Source organism: Sciurus carolinensis, chromosome 5 (assembly GCF_902686445.1).
Source record: "Sciurus carolinensis chromosome 5, mSciCar1.2, whole genome shotgun sequence".
In the NCBI taxonomy this organism is placed as follows: Eukaryota; Metazoa; Chordata; class Mammalia; order Rodentia; family Sciuridae; genus Sciurus; species Sciurus carolinensis.
The window spans coordinates 91,330,174-91,350,193 of NC_062217.1; the positions used below are offsets into that span (position 1 = coordinate 91,330,174).

The 20,020-nt window shown below is 36.8% G+C and overlaps 1 non-coding gene across 1 annotated transcript; it reads right to left on the bottom strand.

Moving 5' to 3' along the window:
- Positions 1-7,355: 7,355 nt before the first annotated feature.
- Positions 7,356-7,462, bottom strand: LOC124985977 (U6 spliceosomal RNA). The gene has a single exon (XR_007108910.1). It is a non-coding gene; the product is annotated as a U6 spliceosomal RNA (small nuclear RNA).
- Between the last annotated feature and the right edge of the window lie 12,558 nt (positions 7,463-20,020).

Genomic DNA, 20,020 nt, shown 5'->3' on the forward strand with positions numbered 1-20,020 from the left:
TGGGATTGAATAAAGTCATGAGGGTAGGTACACAGGATGAAAATAGAGAAGGGCCACAGGTGGTACTGAGGAGCACCCCAACTCCTTAGGATTAGAGACAGTCAGAGAAAGAGGAAGCATGACAGAGAGGTAGGAATGCAGCCTAGAAGGAATGCCATCCCAGAAACCAAGGGAGAGGGAACCACCAATGATACCAGGCCAAATGTGACAGATAATCCAGGTAAGAGTGTGATTGAAAAAGGATCCATTTGATTTGGCAAATAGAGGGTTGGTGTCATTTTGAACAGATTTCCACTGGAGTAGCTTGGGCTGGAAGCTTGATTACAGGTGGCTGGAAATGTTAGGAAGTGGAGACAAGGAACATAGACGAGTATTTTGAGCTACTTGATTGTGAAATGAAGGAGAGTAATAAGGTGGCAGCTAGAAGAGAATAACAGGTCAAGAAATGTATTTATTTAACCATGGGAAACCTGGGGAAGACTTAATAGACTCAATTTTATAGATTGTGGGAAAAAAACTGAATATTTGAGTGAGAACAGAAGAGAGAACGAAAGATGACTTGAAAAGGAGACAGGAGTCATGCCCTGTGGGGAGTGATGCCTGGAGAATGGAAGAGGTGGTAAGAATTTGGAGGAGACACTTAGGGAAAAGGCGTGGGAACATACTATGGAAGTATAAAAAGACAGTTTTGCATAGCAGAGGCATTTAAGTTATTAAACAGTGCAGTACATTATACAGTTGAGGTTGGAAAGTGGAGTCCTGAATTTGAATGAAGAGGAATGTGGGGGTGAGGAAGTGAGAAGAATATAAAGATAGCAGATTATGATAAAAAAAACAGAACATATAATTTTGGATGTTTGATAACAACATCTACTATATGGTTTAGATATCACATAGGTGAAATTTAGTGGAGTCTAGGGACTAAGAAATGTTCAAGGTAGGGGTTGGAATGGATCATTCACAGGAAGATCTCTTGTTTGAATGAATGCTTCCAGTGATTTATCTTATGGGAAGAGGAAGGTGCTGGATTAGAAGTTCCATTGGGTTGGTTTTCTGGAAGATAACAGTAATTCTTTCATGTACAATATAGTAGTGGAGATGACGTAAGCCATAGATATCAGAAAACCTGATATGAGCTGGTTTGAAAACTATGAAAGTTTATGAGGTAATCAGCTTCAGGGAAGACTTGAAAGAGATTCCAGGTCTATTTCTCTACTATTCTCTCAGCTTGCCTGTCCTCTGTATGGGAGCTTAATTATTCTTAATTTTTTAAAAATTGTGGTAAAATATACATAATGTAAAATTTGTCTTCTTAACCATTTAAAAATGTACAATTCAGTGCTATCAAGTGCATTTATATTATTATGCAATTATTATCTTCATCTATTTCCAAAACTTGTCTTGTAAAAATGAAACTCATTAAACAACTCCCTATTCTCCCTTCCCCAGCCCCATTCTACTTTCCATGTCTGTGAATTTGACTACTTTAGTAACCTCATATAGAGGAATCATACAGTGTTTGCCCTTTTGTGGCTGGCTCATTTTGTTTAGTATAATCTCCTCATGGTTCATATATGTCAGAATTTCATTCTTTGCAAGGTTGAATAATATTTCCATTGTACATATGTGCTACATTATGCTTATTTGTTAATCTGGTGATAAGCATTTGGGATGCTTCCATCTTTGGCTGTTGTGAATAATGCTGCTATGAACAAAGGTGTGAAAAATCTCTGCTTGAGTCCCAGTAGGGTGATTGCTGGATCATATGGTAATTAAATGTTGTTTTTTTGAGGAGATGACATATATTTTCCACCATGCCTATAACATTTTGCATTCCAACTGTGGGCTTATGTATTAAACTACTTCCCTCCTGGTAGCAAATGATCTAGGTTTTATCTCATGCTATGATGATAGAGGAAGGGTGAAGTTTGCTGTTCAGCATTCCAAGTGGTGGGGATGAGACAAACTGTGCCTGGACTGCTCAGGTCCTGTGGCTAACCCTGAACCAGACTGTGGCAAAGGTTACAAGGTGAATTGGTGGGCTTTTGGACAACTGGGGCTCACACTTGATACTGTGGGTGGAGTCAACATCTCCATAAGTATATTTGCCATGTGGAGCATAAGGAATTGTCTTGAGAGGGACCAATTTTCCTAGTAAAGGGGGGCATGGCTCCTGGTGGTCATCAACTGTGACCACTGCTCAGAATGTTGGGACATAGATTTTCTTTTAAAACAATTTCATTAAAATATATTAGTCACACAATAATCCATCCATGTTTAAACTGTTCAATTTGTTATGTTTTATATATGTAAATAACCGAGAAACAGTTTAGAAAGATAATCAATTTAAAGTATTATTGGATGTTTCTTGAATTATGATCATAATTATCTCCTGCATTCTTATATTATTTTAGAATTTATTACTACAGTTTTTGACTATTTTTCTTATAACTCTTCTGCAAAGTAAAAATTTATCCTTATTAGGAAATTGAAATGCTAGAGCAACTTTTCCAAGGTGGATCAAGCCCTGGTTCTCAAATAACTCCTGGTTCCTAACCTTGGGGTGTCACAGTTGGATCATCTGGTCTCTCTGTCAGAGTGTACATGAAGACAATTTTTCTTGAATAAACTACATGGCTTACCAGGGACCCAGTCCAGAGTTTCGTCCCAATTAACTCAGTTCTCTTGATTGATACTGACCAGGCCTCCAGCTGGACCCAGAACATCCAGCTCACTAGCAGGTCAGCACTGACACTGCTGATCCAAGCAAGGGTCTGCCTGGAGTGGAGTCTGTGACCAGAATTAGGTGCTGCAGCTGATCAGGCCTGGCTTTGTCTGCCAAGGGCAGGTTAATCCTGCTGACCTGGCTGGCTAGATAGTTGTGCATTGTACAGTTTGTGGGAAAGGAGAATCTTTTACTTGTGTTGCAGAGTTCCAGAAAAGAGATGTATTTACAACTGGGCCTCTGATGGGCTTGAGTTAGCCCCTTGTGCTCCACCAACAGAGAACTATTTAAAGTTACCTGAGGTCACAGATAGGAAGGGCATTTTTGACAAGGTCAACTCAAGTGAAATGATTCTCAGCTCTAACTGGAGATTCAAATAACCTGGGAGGTATAAATAGTACCCTATTTTCTTCCCAGATTTTGGTTTAATTGATCTGGGTAAGACCAAGGTCTTAGTGTGCTCCTGGCTTCCATTAAGACCACTGGTAGAGAGTTCAGGCCTTCGTACTCTCAGGTGAAAAGGCATTGGTGAGAGGCCATTCTCCAGAAATCTGAATTCTTCTCATCTTTTCACATTATTTTGGTCTCCCAGCTTAACTAAAGCATAACTGCTTCTCTCTGACATTTGGAGCCATTGGCCAATGATGTGGGATTGTTCAGCAAAGGCTGTTTTGTTTTTAGCACATGGTTTTCTTTCATTAGCTGTACATTGAGGGGGAACTTTTGCCAAACATCAAGACTTCTTCACAGATTGTCGTCTAAGATGGGAGAAGACATTTTGGCTAGGTTCCTCTGGTTTTGGAGGAAGAAATGCACTTCAGTCTTTGGAAGGTTATTAACCTTTGGCAGACAGCAACTTCCAGCCTGCAAGCAATGGAGTTGAAACCTCTCTGAAAAGGCTAGGGCTGGATGCCACGAGCCACCTTCCCACAGTCACTTGGATGATTTTAGATTGTGTTAGGAAAGAGACAGAAGATGCCAATTCCCAGGTCCACATTCAAACAAACATTCAAAGTGAAGATCTTGGAAAAACACTGACTTTTTCAGAAGTAGAATATCAGCAGGTTACAGTCCAAGCTCCAGGTCCATCTTGAATATTTCATTATAATCATCCATTGGCTCTTGTGAAAAAGGTCAAGAGCCTAATTCAGATATTGCAACCATTCTCCTGGCCCTATGTAGGGAACATGGAACCAGAACATGGAAGAAAGAGTAGGTCCTCCTACAACCCTGCCCCACTCAACTACCCTGGGCAACTGGTTACCAGATTGGCACCTTCCTGCCTGACTCAGATGGGCCCCCAGCCAGGACGTGGTGGGCCTCAAAGCCACCTTACAGTGGTGCAGGCACAGGCAGGGGTCACTCTTTTCTCTCTTTGGCTGGGCAGGTGAGACTTCTTGGTGTCGCTTGCAAGTGTTTACCCTTTTTTCCTCATTGAGAATGACATGCCCTTGACCCTGGGATGGGATGCCAAGGACCCTCCTTCAGGTCTTTTCCTACCTAAGAAAGAGCATCTTCTAGGGTGACTGAGTCTGAGAGGGGCCAGGTCAGATTCTGCCTTCCACGTCTTTCATGGTTCTATGTCCTTGGGCTTCCTGGGTTGTCGGCTACAAATGGTGGCTGACCAGTGGTAGGCCCTAAATGGCCTTGTGTGAAGATTGGTGCTCCCAGTATAACTATGTGGGCCTCTTCACCCTGGCCTTGGCCCCGGGAAGGGACACCTGCCTTCCACAGGGGGCCCAGGATGCTTTGACTTTTAAGCTGCTGACTCAGTGACCTTGGCTTTGTGTGGCTCCAGGCAGGCGAGTTTTTCTTCACTGGGGCCTTCCCAGGCAGTAGAGAAAGTACCCCCATCCCGTTTCCCACCCTCCAACAACAGGGACTTCAGCTTCCCTGGGTGTTTCAGACCCTTCTTGTTTCAGCAGGAGGATCCTGTGTGTTTGATCTAAATCTGGTCTCCTGCTGGAGAGACCCAAACAATCTAAGTTAAAACAGCATTAACAGGAAACCTGTCTCTTAGGCCAAGAATGCAACCAAAATAGCTTTAAGCCTTTAATTCTGATCACAGGACCATTTGGGAAGACCTTTACCTGAGAGAAACAATAAGTGGAACTCGGTCCCCAAATACTCTGCCCTGCCAATGCAAAGGGCCTCCAGGGCCAGTGGGCATCCCAGGCTGGTGGTGACCACTGATCAGCCTCTCAGAGCTGAACCATGAGGACTCTCGCTCCAGTCTCACTGTGGCACCACGACAGACCCACATAAGAAATGTGTTTAACTGAATGAACTAACCAAGTATTTTTGTTTGGTGAATATAATTGAGAATTTCAGGAAAAAAAACCATTATTTTTTAAAGCAACTCATTTCACTGTAGAATATTCATGAACTCAGAATACAATCGGGAAGAAGAGAAAAACCATATTCCAATATTTCTTTAATTTATGTGATTGTACACACATATATACACACACCTGATCTCATACATTTTCATGGGTGTGATTTACCATTTTCCTCTCCCTACAGGTACCCATTTTTGTCAGCTTTCAGAAATATTCTCTATACATACAAGCAAATATCTTGATTTATGTGAGTTTTCATATGCAAGTGGTAGCATAGCCAAAAATGCTTCTGTGGCTCTTCCTTTTTTTAAACTGGACAATATATCCTGAAGAGGTTTCTATATTGGTACATGTAGATCTGTTTTGTTCCTTTAAGAAGTTACATAGTATTCTACCATATGATTACCCCATAATTTATTCAGTCACTTATTATGAACATTTAAGTTCTTTTCAGACTTCATTAAAGTACCACCATTTCTCATTTCCTAGAAGTGGCATTGTTAGGTCAAAGGATTTCACATCCTAACTTTGATTTCACATCCATTGGTTTGCCAGATTGCCCTCCCCTGAGCTTGTACCAATTTGCCATCACCTGGAATATATTATTTCCCTAAACCATCACTCATAGTTTGCCATCACAACTTTTGAATTTTGCCAATCTGATAAGTGAAAAACATTGCTGCCTTTCTTTTAACAGTGAGATTGAAAATATTTCCCAATATTTAAAAGCATTTTCAACTGTGTTTCTGTGAACAGTCCAAGTTATTTTATTTACTTTTCTACTGAGTACTAGGTTGTTCCTCTCTCTTGTTTTTTTTTTTTTTTTTGGGGTGCTAGGGATCAAACCCAGGGCCTTGTGCTTACAAGGCAAGCACTCTACCGACTGAGCTATCTCCCCAGCCCCCCTTCTCTTGTTTTTTGATAGCAAGGATTATATATATATATATATATATATATATATATATATATCTTTTTAAAAAAATATTTTGGTTACTACTTTACTTCTCAGTCCAGTAAAAGAAGTTAAATAGTTGTTCACAATACAGGTTCTTTTTCTTCTTTTCCATAAACTGTCTCACAGACTGTTTCCTGAAAATGTTGCTTAACCATGCCATTCTTCATTCTTCATTCTACAAGTCTTCTGATGCTTTCCCAGCCTGTGACCAAACTGAGTCCAATATAGTTCCTATGCAGGTTCCCTCAGTGGTAATGGAGAGGTAATGGATTATGCACCCCAGTTTTTACCACTTACCAGGAGAATTCTGCTTCTGCAGATTTGTGGTTTTTGATGTGTAACTGCAGGTATTCTTTTAAAAAGTGTCAAAAAATTGCAAAAAGTTTACAATGACCTGTTGTATATTTTATGAAGAACTAGAAGAGAGGAGATCCAAGGTTCTAAACTTAAGAAATGATGAGAAGGAACTCCTGATTACTCTGATTTGGCCATTATACATTGTATACATGGATTAAATTATCCTACTTTACCCCATAGATATGTACAATTGTTATGTATCAATTTAAAACAGGAATGCAAAAAGCATTGTCCTGTGTTTGACCTCAAATGCTTTCAGAAGACCTATTTTGTGATCCTTAGTGACTTCAGATTTTGTCCTGCTGTTTCAAAGTTGGGATTTACAGTTGTGTTTATGAACTATGTTCTGGCTTTTGTGTGGTTTCTTAAAGGAGTAAGGGGAAATGCTGTCTCCACCTTTTTTACAGCCACACTATGTAATTTTGCCTTATATATCTTTCATTTCTAACTAAATCCATGCTTATTCAACAAAAATGGTCTGCTTTTGAGATGAATGTTGCTGCTTCTTTTCTCTTAATAAAAAAGTGTCTTTATTTTTCTCCCAAAAGAAAATTATTATTATTATTTTTAATTTGTAGTATTGCTAGAAAACACACATACCTAGTAGCACCCCACCACACACAAAGCAGAAGACAGAGGGCAAAAATGAAATAACCAGTCTACTATAAGGGTAAATATGTATGGGATAAACTCAAAACCAATAGAACTGTACAAAACAAACATAGAAACCAACACTGGACATGGGAGATCTCAAAGACATATATTAAAAATTTAACTTTTATTAACTCTTGAAGTTTTTCTCCCCACTGTTTAAGGAATTTTTATTGAAGTAAGTATTTTAGAATCCAAATTACATTTCCTCACTCAGTTATCAATTCTGGTACTGAAAACAGAAAGACATTGTGAACTATTCCACAGTAAAGAATTGTAAAGTTAAAGAAAGGAATGCTTTACATTTTTGTCCTTTCTGAACATTCTTAAAGATATGGAATGCTTTATAAATTTGCATGTCATCCTTGTGCCGGGACCATGCTAATCTTCTCTGTATGGTCGCAATTTCAGTACACATGTTGTTAAAGTGAGCACAACTCTCTAAGTTTTGATAGACTGTAAATGTATTTTGTGAAATAAGATACTGTTCTGTATAAATTCTTCAACTTTCTAATTCTTTCACTCCAATCACATGTTTTCTTGGTGCTATTTCCTTTGCTAAAGATCAGTTGATGTTTCATGCCCAAAGACCTTTTAATAGCAATTCAGAGAGCAATTTTATTTTGCTGAGAAACTTCTAGCAATGTATCACAGGCTAGAATGTCCAGTTGGTAAAAAACTAAAAAACCCCAAAACCAACAACACAATTTAGTAACTTTCACTGGAAATTTTTTTCCTCTTAAAATCCTCATCTGTGGTAGCTGATGAAGGGAAAAAAAGATTTCAGAGTTTAATATTATTGATTCAGATTCCTCATAGTGAAAGTTCTAGCAAAGTTCATGCAGTTGTAAGAATATTTTACTTAATTTGGACATTTTTCTCTCTTTATTCAAAGGTGTGAAGTTCTAAAAAGATAGAAGTATGTTCCTCACCATCAAGTCAGAATGTCAGTGGACCATCGGAGTTTTTGTTTGCAATCTTTAAATCCTTTAAATTTATTTCTAGGTATTTATTTTCTGGTACTGTGGATTGAATCCAGGGGCACTTCATCATTGAGCCACATTCCCAACCCTTTTTATTATTTTGAGACAGAGTCTCACCAAGTTACTGACGCCCTCCTTGAACTTAAAAATTTACACTCCTTCTGCCTCAGTTTCCACAGTTGCTGGAATTACAAGCATGCAGTACTGTGCCCAGCTAGTCTTTTAATTCTTTTAAGTTTTTAAATAACCACAGGGAAAGGAATATAGCCTGTCATAACAGACTAATGTAGATACTCATTTATGGAGTTGCCTCCCCCAACTCTTCCTCTTTCCAATGACCACTGAGATTTTACAATTCACTCAAAGGCTTTCTCCTTGCTCTTTTCTCTTAGTGCAATTCCTACATTTTGAGATGACAGGATCTAGAGGGTCAGTCAAAAAAACTCTTGCTCTCACATCCTCTTTTTCATTCATTTTATTAGTGTGCTTAAGGAAACAACTCCCTGGCTTCCGAGTTGTTGATTGGATGGTTCAATCTGTGTCCTGTCTGAGGATGAATTGTTTTCTCTGAGCCATGAATGACATTCACACTTGGCTGATGGATGGGGAGGCAGTCAGGGCAGAGTTGACCACTACTAAGGAAAACGTTTTCTTTATTTGGTTAATCTAGTATATTTTTAATTGATGTGTGTCTAAGATCCAGGTGCAATGTTAGTGAAATTTACCTCTGTTTGGCTCAGGGGATAGTGGTTAATCTCCAACTCAGCATTGTGGGAAAAGATTTTCTTTCTTTCCCCACTACAAACATGTTACATAGTATAGGGAACATTTTTCTTTTTCTTTTTTCCTAATGGGGGAATATCTTCTTAGACTTCAGATAATCAATCTGTATTTGTGACTCATGAATACTGACTATACCTAGAATCATTGTTATTTTAATATCTGCTGGCATTGAAGAACAACAATAACAATAAACACAGTGATAAGGCTAATAGTTAACAATTACATAGAATTCAGTGTATCTCTGACATTCTCCAAAGTGCTTGATTTTCTTGGCAGGGGCGGGGTGGTGGTGGTACTAGAGATTGAACCTAGGAGTGTTCTGCTACTTCAGGCGTCTCCAGTTCTTTCTTTCTTTCTTTATTTATTTAGAGGCAGGTTCTAAGTTTCCTAGACTGGCCTTGAATTTGTGATCTTGCTGCCTCAACCTACTGAGTAACTGGGATTACAGGCACATACCACCCTGCCTGACAAAGAACCTGATTTTTATTAACTCATTCATATTTTCACAACGAATGGGAAGAACATTCATTACTTCCATTTTACAGACGAGACTGTGGCACAGAGAGGCTAAGAAACTTGTCTAAGGGTGCATAGCTAGTAGTAAGTGGCACAGGACTGAAGGGGAAGAAGTCCTTGAATGTGTGTGATATGTGCAACACATGAGAGCATATAGTTACACACATGTAAAGAGAGAATTTGTTGGGTCAGGAAATTGAGCTAATAAGAAACTCATCAGCAAGCAATTATTTTGAAAGTACATCTTAGTTAGGATTGGTTCTCACACTCCTGAAGGTAATATAGGCATATATGTTGCCAAGCCATAGCTGGGTTTATAAATATTGTTTTTATTTTCAGAAACTTAGCTTGTATTTTCTTTATTTCTGTGTCTACATTAACTCTAAGGTTATTCCCTGAGTGAACATATAATGAATGAAATTTGGAGGATGTTATTATTATTGTTAATAATAATAATAATAATTTGAATCCAATTGGGATGACTTAGAAAGCAATGAATCATGTTCTGCCCTTTCTAAACTAGACTGATTGTATCACTGGGATCCCAGTCATGGCAGGATCATCTCCATAGCTATGTAGTGCACTGTGGATGTTTCGGATGTATCCCTTTTTTCCATATAGACTTCAAGCATCTACCAGGATGAAACAAATGTCATAACTTTCAGCTATTTGATAAAATTTTGTTATATAGATTATCAGGTTGAGTTTTTTTTCAAAAATTCCTATGTTGCCATCAAACCAAATCTTCAAGAGACTAATCAAGGGCATCTGAAGGCCTGAGTTTACAAGGTGGCACCTGCTTCAGATGGTTCTGCTCTGTTTGTTTTCCAGTCTCCTGTGGGCAGAATAGAGAGAGCTGTGTTTTCCAGTTGTCATGCATTCCAGGAATTTTGGAAGGTTCACTTCTGAGATGCACCCGCTTGAGATTTAAATTTGGAAGCGAAGAAGTGACAGCACAGGTATAACAGGACTCATTTGCTGGTGTGGATAGCAGCTGGGGAGTGAGTTTCAGAATCAGCAAGTTTTAATATTCACAATAGTGCTTTAAAATCACTGAAAGTAATTATTGTCTTTGTATGATTTTGTTACCAACCAGGTAGACAATTAGGCTTATTCTTTGGATTACCTTTGGAATTGTCTAAGGAATTCAGATTACTTTAGGAATTAATTTCAACATTCGGATATCTAGTTTCCATCCCTAAACTCTCTCTACTTCATTTCTATCTCCCTCTTTTTTTTCTTTTTTTTTTTTATTATTGTATACAAATGGGATACATGTTGTTTCTCTATTTGTACGTGGAGTCAAGGCATACCATTTGTGTAATCATAAATTTACATAGGGCAATGATATTTGATTCATTATTTTTTTCCCTCCCCCCCCACCCCTCCCACCCCCCCCCACCCCTCCCACCCCTCTTTTTCCTCTATACAGTCCTTCTTTCCTTCATTCTCACCACCCTCCTTATCTCTAACCCTAAACCTAACCCTAACCCTAACGCTATCCCCTCCCACCCCCCATTATATGTCCTCATCCGCTTATCAGCGAGATCATTCGTCCTTTAGTTTTTTGAGATTGGCTTATCTCACTTAGCATGATATTCTCCAATTTCATCCATTTGCCTGCAAATGCCATAATTTTATCATTCTTCATTAAGAGTAATATTCCATTGTATATATATATGCCACAGTTTATTTATCCATTCATCAACTGAAGGGCATCTAGGTTGGGTCCACAATCTGGCTATGGTGAATTGAGCAGCAATGAACATTGATGTGGCTGTATCTCTGTAGTATGCTGATTTTAAGTGCTTTGGGTATAGGCCAAGGAGTGGGATAGCTGGGTCAAATGGTGTTTCCATTCCAAGCTTTCTGAGGAATCTCCACACTGCTTTCCAGAGTGGCTGCACCAATTTGCAACCGCACCAGCAATGTATGAGTGTTCCTTTTTCACCACATCTCGCCAACACCTATTGTTGCTTGTGTTCTTGATAATCGCCATTCTAATTGGGGTGAGATGGAATCTTAGGGTAGTTTTGATTTGCATTTCTCTTATTACTAGAGATGTTGAACATTTTTTCATATATGTGTTGATTGCTTGTACATCTTCTTCTGTGAAGTGTCTGTTCATTTCCTTAGCCCATTTGTCGATTGGATTATTCGTATTCTTGGTGTAGAGTTTTTTGAGTTCTTTATAGATTCTGGAAATTAGTGCTCTATCTGAAGTATGAGTGGCAAAGATTTTCTCCCACTCTGTAGGCTGTTTCTTCGCATTGCTGATAGTTTCCTTTGCTGAGAGAAAGCTTTTTAGTTTGAATCTATCCCAGTTATTGATTCTTGCTTTTATTTCTTGTGCTATGGGAGCTCTGTTAAGGAAGTCTGATCCTAAGTCAAAAAGTTGAAGGTTTGGACCTACTTTTTCTTCTATAAGATGCAGGGTCTCTGGTCTGATTCCGAGGTCCTTGATCCATTTTGAGTTGAGTTTTGTGTATGGTGAGAGATAGGGGTTTAATTTCATTCTGTTGCATATGGTTTTCCAGTTTTCCCAGCACCATTTGTTGAAGAGGCTATTTTTTCTCCATTGCATATTTTTGGCCCCTTTGTCTAGTATGAGAAAATTGTATTTATTTGGGTTTGTGTCCATGTCCTCTATTCTGTACCATTGATCTACCTGTCTATTTTGGTACCAATACCATGCCGTTTTTGTTACTATTGCTTTGTAGAAGAGTTGAAGATCTGGTATTGTGATACCCCTTGCTTCGCTCTTGCTACTGAGGATTGCTTTAGCTATTCTGGGTTTTTTATTTTTCCAGATGAATTTCATAATTGCTTGCTCTATTTCTGCAAGGTACATCATTGGGATTTTAATTGGAATTGCATTGAATCTGTATAGCACATTAGGTAGTATGGCCATTTTGACAATATTAATTCTGCCTATCCAAAAACATGGGAGATCTTTCCATCTTCTAAGGTTTTCCTTAATTTCTTTCTTTAGTGTTCTGTAGTTCTCCTTGTAGAGGTCTTTCACCTCTTTTGTGAGATTGATTCCCAAGTATTTTATTTTTTTCGAAGCTATTGTGAATGGGGTAGTTTTCCTAATTTCTCTTTCTGAAGATTCATCGCTTATGTATAAAAATGCCTTAGATTTATGTGCATTGATCTTATATCCCGCTACTTTACTGAATTCACTAATGAAATCTAAATGTTTTCTGGTGGAATTTCCTGGTTCCTCTAAGTATACAATCATATCATCAGCAAATAGGGATAGTTTGAGTTCTTCTTTTCCTATTCGTATCCCTTTAATTTCTTTGGTCTGTCTAATTGCTCTGGCTAGAGTCTCAAGGATGACGTTGAATAGGAGTGGTGAAAGAGTGCATCCTTGCCTTGTTCCAGTTTTTAGAGGGAATGCTTTCAGTTTTTCACCATTTAGAATGATATTGGTCATGGGCTTAGCGTAGATGGCCTTTATAATGTTAAGGAATGTTCCCACTACCCCAATTTTTTCTAGTGTTCTATCTCCCTCTTAATGTAATAAATATTTAAAATCAGTTTTTGGTTTGTTTTACTTATATTTCTTTTTGGGGGTGGTTTAACATTTTTTAATTAGGTCATTATACATAGTATTTGGGTACATTTTGACAAAATCATACATGCAAAAATTTCTTTTTGCAAATATAATAAGATCCATTTATATTTGCATTTCTCTCCTGCCTTACACATAAGGTCCTGCCAGACATATTTTATTTTTGTTATGGATTGAGACAAATGACTCCATTTTAATATGGCAACATCCCTATAATCCCTATTTGATGGATATCTTTTTGTAAATCCATCACCTATAAACTATGTTGTTGTTAGGTTTTATTTTTAAAATTTTGATATTTGTTCTTTTTAGATATACATGACAGTAGAGTATATTTTGACATATTATATATACATGGAGTATATCTTATTCTAATTAGGATCCCATTTTGGTGATTGTACATGATGTTGAGATTCACTGTGGTGTATTCATATATGAGCTAGGAAAGTTATGTCTGATTCATTCCACTGCCTTTCTTATTCCCATCCCCCATCCCTTCCCTGCATTTGTCTTTACCTAATTCACTGAACTTCTATTCTTTCCTTTCCCCGCTTGTTGTGTCTTAGCGTCCACATATCAGAGAGAACATTCCACCTTTGGTTTTGTGGAATTGGCCTATTTTACTTAGCATATCTATCTTAGCATGATATTCTCCAATGCCATCCATTTACCTGAAAATGCAATAATTTCATTCTTCCTTAAGGCTGAGTAATACTCTATTGTGGATATATAATCACATTTTCTTTATCCATTCTTCTGCTGCGGGGCACCTAGTTTGGTTCCATAGCTTGGCTAATGTGAGTTGAGCTTCAATAAACATTGATGTGGCTTTATCACTGTAGTATGCTGATTTTAACTCCTTTGGATATATACCAAGATTTCTGAGGAATCTCCATACTGCTTTCCTGAGTGGTTGCACAAATTTGCAGGCCCACCAGCAATGTGTGAGTGAACCTTTTCCCCCACATCCTCACCAACACTTATTGTTGCTTGTATTCTTGACAATTTTCATTCTGACTGGAGAGAAATAGAATCTCAGTGTACTTTTTACAAAAACATTTAGAATGATATTACCTTATATTTGTATAGTCGTTCAGAATTTATGCAGTTAGCAGTTTTAAAATATTTTCATAATTCTCAAGGAGGAATGATTAGGTTATTAATTTGCATGTGACTAGGACAATTGAAACATACATAAATAAATAAATAAACAGTAAAGCTAACCATTTAAGAGAGGCAATATATGTATGTCTTTCCTCATTCTCCATGGCTAGAACAGTATAAAGAAGTGCTATTCCAAATGGTATGCCTTTACTCTATGTACAAACAGAGAAACAACATGTATCCCATTTGTTTACAATAAAAATAAATAAATAAATAAATAAATAAAAAATAAAATTAACTCACAAAAAAAAAAAGAAGTGCTATTCAACACTCAACTCAAAATTGATCAAGGATCTAGGAATTAGACCTGAGACCCTTCACCAAATAGAAGAAAAAGTAGGCCCAAATCTTCAAGTGTTTAGGACCAGACTTCCTTAATGAGACTCCCAGAGCACAAGAAATAAAAGCAAGAATCAATAACTGGGATGGATTGAAACTAAAAAGCTTTTTCTCAGCAAAGGAAACAATCAATAATGTGAAGAGAGCCTACAGAGTGGGAGAAAATCTTCTCCACATGCACTTCAGATAGAGCACTAATCTCCAAAGTTTATAAAGAACTTAAAAAACTTTACCCCAAAATACAAGAACCCAATTAATAAATGGGCTAAGGAACTGGGCAGACACTTCACAGAAGAAAATACACAGGTGATCAAGAGATATATGAAAAAGTGTTCATGATCTCTAGTAATTAAAGAAATGCAAATCAAAACCACCCTAAGATTTTATCTCACTCCAATTAGAATGACTAATATCAAGAACAAAGCAACAGTAAGTGTTGGCGTGGATGTGGGGAAAAAGACACACTCATACATTGCTGGTGGAGTTGCAAATTGTTGCATCCACTCTGGAAAGCAGTATGGAGATTCCTCAGAAAACTTGGAATGGAATTACCATTTGACCCAGCTATCCCACTCCTTGGCCTATACCCAAAGGACTTAAAAATCAGCATAGTACAGTAATGCAGCCACATGAATGTTTATAGCAGCTCAATTCACAATAGCTAGATTGTGGAACCAACCTAGATGCCCTTCAGTTGATGAATGGGTGATTGGAATATTACTCATCCATAAAGAAGAATAAAATTATGGTATTTGCAGGTAAATGGATGGAATTGGAGAATATTATTCTAAGTGAAATAAGCCAATCCCAAAAAACCAAAAGTTGAATGTTTTCTCTGATAAGTGGATGATGATAACATAATGGGGGCAGGCTGGTGGCAGTGGGATAAGAGAAGAATGGTGGAACTTTGGATTGTGTAGATGGAAATGGGGTGGGAAGGGGTGGGGAAGGAATGACAGTGGCCTGAGACAGACATTATTACCCTGTGTACTTGTGTGATTGCATGAATGGTGTGAGTCTACATTGTGCACAACCATAGAAATGAAAAGTTGTACCCCATTTGTGTACAATGAATAAAAATGTAGTCTGTAAAATTAAAAAATAATTTAAAAAAATTAAAAAAAGAATTGCTGTTATTCTATAACAGCTAGCAATGCAATCATAAGTGAAAATTTTTCTGGAATTTCATGTCAATGTGAACTGAGTCCAAAGAAACACCTAAAAGAATACTTAGTGTTAAGTGAGAGTCCTCAGATTGTAAATTACATTTAATTTAAAGGTTTAGGCAAAGAAAAGCAAAGATGTGACTGGGCAAAGAGATTTTAGACTCCTTAACCTCCTCTCAGTCTTTATCCTATCACTGAGGACACTGCAGCAGAAACTCCATGCTCTGTGTTACCCCAAAATCACATTTTCTCTTTGTGCTTCTACACTATTTACCTTGTGATACCTAGAAAGCATGGGAAATGGGCTTTCCAGTGGGTTCAAGAAACACCTACAGATTTTCACCCAAAGAACTCTAGAAATGAAACGGAGGTAGACAAACAACTCTAGAGAAAAGTAAATTTTTAAGTTGCATTTCTCTAATTACTAGATATGTTGAACATTTTTACATGAATTTGTTGTCTGTTCACTTCTTTTGAGAAGTGTCTGTTTAGTTCCTTTTCCCACATATTGATATTTTGGTGCTAAGGTTTTTAATTTCTTTGTATATTTTGGAAATTAATGCTTTGTCTGGAATGTGGGTGGCATGATTATTTCACATCCTGTAGGTTCTCTCATCAAGCTCTTGATTGTTTCCTTTGCTGTGAAGAAATTTTTTTAGTTTGATATCATCCCATTTATTGTTTGATTTTTCTTCTTGTGCTGTAGGAGTGTTATTGAAGAAGTTGATTCCTGAGCTGATATGTTGAAATGTTGGGCTTACATTTTCTTCTAGTAGGTGCACTGTCTCTGGTTTAATACCTAAGTCTTTGAACCACTTTGAGTTTAGTTTTGCATAGGGTGAGAGATAGGGGTTCAATTTCATTCTGCTACATATGGATTTACAGGTTTTTCAGCACCATTTGTTGAAGGGGTTATCTTTTCTCCAATGTATGTTTATGGCACCTTTGTCTAGTATGAGGTACCTGTGTTTATGTGGGTTTGTCTTCTATTCTGTACCATTAATCTTCATGTCTGTTTTGTGCTAGTACCATGCTGTTTTTGTTACTATAGTTCTGTGGTATAATTTAAATCTGGTATTGTGATGCCTTCTGCTTTATTTTTCTCACTAAGAAACGTTTTGGCTATTCTGGGTCTCTTATTTTTCCAAATGAATTTCATGACTGCCTTTTCTATTTCTATGAATAACTTCATTGGAATTTTAATAGGAATTACATTAAATCAGCATGATGCTTTTGGTAGTATGGCCATTTTGACAATATTAATTCATTGTATCTAAGAACATGAGAGACCTTTCCATTTCTAAGGTCTTCAATTTCTTTCTTTAGTGTCCTGTAGTTTTCATTGTAGAGGTCTTTGACCTCTTTTGTTAGATTGATTCCCAAGTATTTTATTTTTTTGAGGTTACTGTGAATGGGATAGTTTTCCTAATTTCTCTTTCAGCTGATTCATCATTGGTGTATAGGAATGCAATTGATTTATTTTTTATATATTTTCTAGATTTTTAAATTTATTCTTTTTAGATAGAGTGTATTTTGACATATTATACATACATGGAGTATCAACTTCCCGTTCTCATAGTGGTACATGATGTGGAGTCTTGCTGGATGTATATTCATATATGAACATAGGAAAGTTATGTCCAATTCATTCTATTGTCTTTCTCATTTCCATCCAGCTCTCTTCCCTTCATTCTCCTTTGTCTAATCCAATGGACTTCTATTCTTCCCTCCACCCGCCCCCCCTTATTGCATGTTAGCATCTAATATCCAAATATCAGAGAGAACATTTGGCCTTTGGCTTTTTGCAATTGTCTGATTACACTTAGCATGATAGCCTCCAGCTCCATCCATTTATTAGCAAATGCCATAATTTCATTCTTCTTTATGATTATGAGTAATATTTCATTTGTTGAAGGGCATCTAAGCTGGTTCTATAGCTTAGCTATTGTGAATTGAGCTGCTATAAATATTGATGTGGATGTATCACTGTAATATGCTGATTTTAAGTCCTTTGGGTATGTGCTGAGGAGTGGGATAATTGGGTCAGATTGTGGTTCCATTCCAAGCTTTCTGAGGACTCTCCATACTGCTTTCCAGAGTGATTGCACCAATTTACAATGCATGAATGTACATTTTTACCTACATTCTCACCAACATTTATTGTTACTTGTATTCTTGATAATTCCATTCTGACTCAAGTGAGATAAAATCAAATTTTTAATTGCATTTCTCTGATTGCTAGAGATATTGAATATTTTCCATATGTTTTTTGACAGATCATATTTCTTCTTCTGTGAAGTGCCTATTTAGTTCCTTTGCCCATTTATTGATTGGGTTATTTGGATTTTTTTTTTTGGTGTTAAGTTTTTTGATTTTTTTGTATATCCTGGAGATTAAAGCTCTATCTGAGATGCAGGTAGGAAAGATTTTCTATCATTCTGTAGGCTATTAATGTGGTTGATTTATAGATGCTAATTTTATATTCTGGTACTTTGCTGAATTCATTTATGAGTTCTAGAAGTTTTCTAGTGGAGTTTTTTGGGTCTTCTAAATGTAGAATCATGTCATCAGCATAGAGATAGCTTGAGCTCTTCTTTTCCTATTTGCATCACTTGAATTTCTTTCTTTTGCCTAATTGCTCTGGTTAGAGTTTCAAGGACTATGTTGAACAGAAGTGGTGAAAGAAGGCATCCCTTTCTTGTTCTAGTTTTTAGAGGGAATGTTTCAGTTTTTCTCCATTTAGAATGATGTTGGCCTTGGGTGTGCTGAATATCGCTTTTATAATGTTGAGGTATGTTCTTATTGTCCCTAGGTTTTATAGTGTTTTGAACATGAATAGATGCTGTATTTCGTCAAATGCTTTTTCTGCATCTGTTGAGATAATCATGTGATTCTAGTATTTAAGTCTACTGATGTGGTGAATTACATTTGTTGATTTTTGTTTGTTGGACCAAACTTGCACCCCTGGGATGAACCCCATTTGATCATGGTGCACTATCTTTTTAATATGTTTTTGTATATGATTTGCCAGTATTTTATTAAGAATTTTTGCATCTATGTTCATCAGGAATATTGGTCTGATGTTTTCTTTATTTGATATGTTTTTGACTTATTTTGGTATCAGAGTGGTACTGGTTTCACAGAATGATTTGGGAAGGGTTCTCTCCTTTTCCATTTCATGGAATAATTTGAAGAATATTGGTATAAGTTCTGTGAAGTTCTGGAACTTTGCTGAGAGTTCATCTGGTCTTGGGTTTTTTTTTTTTTTTTTGGCTTTGGATGGCATTGCATGTTCAATGTTGTTTCTTGAAATTGATCTGTTAAGGGGTTGGGGTTGTGGATCAGTGGTAGAGTGCTTGTCTATCACATGTGAAGCACTGGGTTCAATCCTCAGTGCCACATAAAAATAAATAAATCAAATAAGGGTATTGTGTACCATCTACAACTAAAAAAATATAAAAAAGAAAAAAAGAAAAAAAGAAATCAATCTGTCCTCCTGATTCAATTTGGGTAAGTCATGTTTCTAAAAATTTGTCACTGTCTTCAAGTTTTTCTATTTTATTGGTATATAGATTTTCAAAATAATTTCTGATTATTGTCTGTATTTCAGTAGTTTTTGTGGTGATATTTTCTTTTTCTTCATGTATTTTAGTAATCTGAGTTTTTTCCCTCTTTCTCCTGGTTAATTTGGCTAAGGGTTTATCAATTTTATGCTTTTTTCAAAGAAACAACTTTTGTTTCATTGATTTTTTTGGAAAATTTTTAATTTCAGCTCTGATTTTAAATATTTTCTGTCTTCTTACTACTTTTGGTGTTGATTTGGTCTTCTTCTAGGGTTTTGAGATATAAAGTTAGGTCATTTATTTGTTGACTTTTTATTCTTTTAATGATTAAGCACAAGGCAATGAACTTTCCTCTTAGCCCGGCCTTCTGAGTGTCCCAGAGATTTTGTTATGTTGTATCAGTGTTCTTCTTTACCTCTCAGTATTTTTTTTTTATTTCACCCCTAATTTCTTCTGCTATCCACTTGTCACTCAATAGTGTATTATTTAGTCTCCAGGAATTAGAGTGACTTCTATTTTTTATTTTATCATTGATTTCTGATTTAATTCCATTATGATCTAATAGAATGCTGGGTAATATCTCTATTTTTTTTTTTGTATTTGCTGAGAGTTGCTTTGCCGCATAAGATATGGTCTATTTTAGAGACAGATCTGTGTGCTGCTGAGAAGAAAGAATATTTCCTCATTGATGAATGAAATATTCTATGTATGTCCATTAAGTCTAAATTATTGATTGCATTATTTAGTTCTATAGTTTCTTTGTTTAGTTTTTGTTTGGAAGATCTATCCAGTGGTGAGAGAGGTGTGTTAAAGTCACCCAGTATTATTGTGTTGTGGTCTATTTGATTCTTGAATTTGAGCAGGGTTTGTTTGATGTATGCAGATGCTCCATTTTGTTT